This window comes from Belonocnema kinseyi, chromosome 4 (genome assembly GCF_010883055.1).
Source record: "Belonocnema kinseyi isolate 2016_QV_RU_SX_M_011 chromosome 4, B_treatae_v1, whole genome shotgun sequence".
Lineage (NCBI taxonomy): Eukaryota > Metazoa > Arthropoda > Insecta > Hymenoptera > Cynipidae > Belonocnema > Belonocnema kinseyi.
Window position 1 is genome coordinate 134,357,103 of NC_046660.1, and position 909 is coordinate 134,358,011.

Consider the following 909-nt stretch of genomic DNA (forward strand, 5'->3'; position numbering starts at 1 on the left):
AATATTTTTTGTAGTGTCTTTTTTTCGACAAAAAAATCAACTTTCCCTACAAAATTTCACTGCTGAACAATATTGACATTAGGCTTTTTTTCAGTTCGGAGCCAAGATGGACGATTTACGGTTTCCTCTGACGTATCTGGTGATATCTTTTCGAGGTTGGTATTAAATATTGTCAATTATTTTGTATCTACTAGTGTATAAGTTTTATGAAATCCGTGTAAATCCTTCAAATTCCGCGAACTGATTTGGTAAATTCCTTTAATCAAAAATATTCGAAAAACTTATATTTTATATCTAGTAGACATTTGGATTGGTATTTCGTAGCCTATTTAAAATAAATCTTTTTCCTTTTTTTTGAAAATTTTCTAAATGTTGAAAAGCATATAAATTTTTGAAGTTTTATCGAATTTAAAAATGTCATTAGGATCATTTTCAAGTCTTCTTGACGTGTACCAGAAAATTTGACAAGAACTTCTAAAACTCAAAATAATTGTATTAAAATTGTGAAAGAGCTGAAACTTTTTGAATTTTTGTCTGATAGAAAAATGTAACTGACATACTTTCTAAATATATTTGATACATAGTGATCAATTTAAATGAAATTTCCAAATATTAAAAAAAATATTTTTTTCTATTTTTCTGAACATTTTCAAAATTTTCAAAAGTATATAACTTTTCTAATTTTCATTGAAACTGAAAATTTTATTACGATCATTTTGCAAGTTTTATACCCATCTATCGGAAACTTTGACAAACAATTTTTAATTTGAATTTTGTTCTCAAATTTTGAAAATGATATAAATTTTTAAATTTTGGTTGCAAATATCTGATTAACGACCTTAACCTTCATTTTGGAAACCTTAAGTGTATAAAAGGATGACTTGATTGGGAAAAACCTTCAAAAGTTAG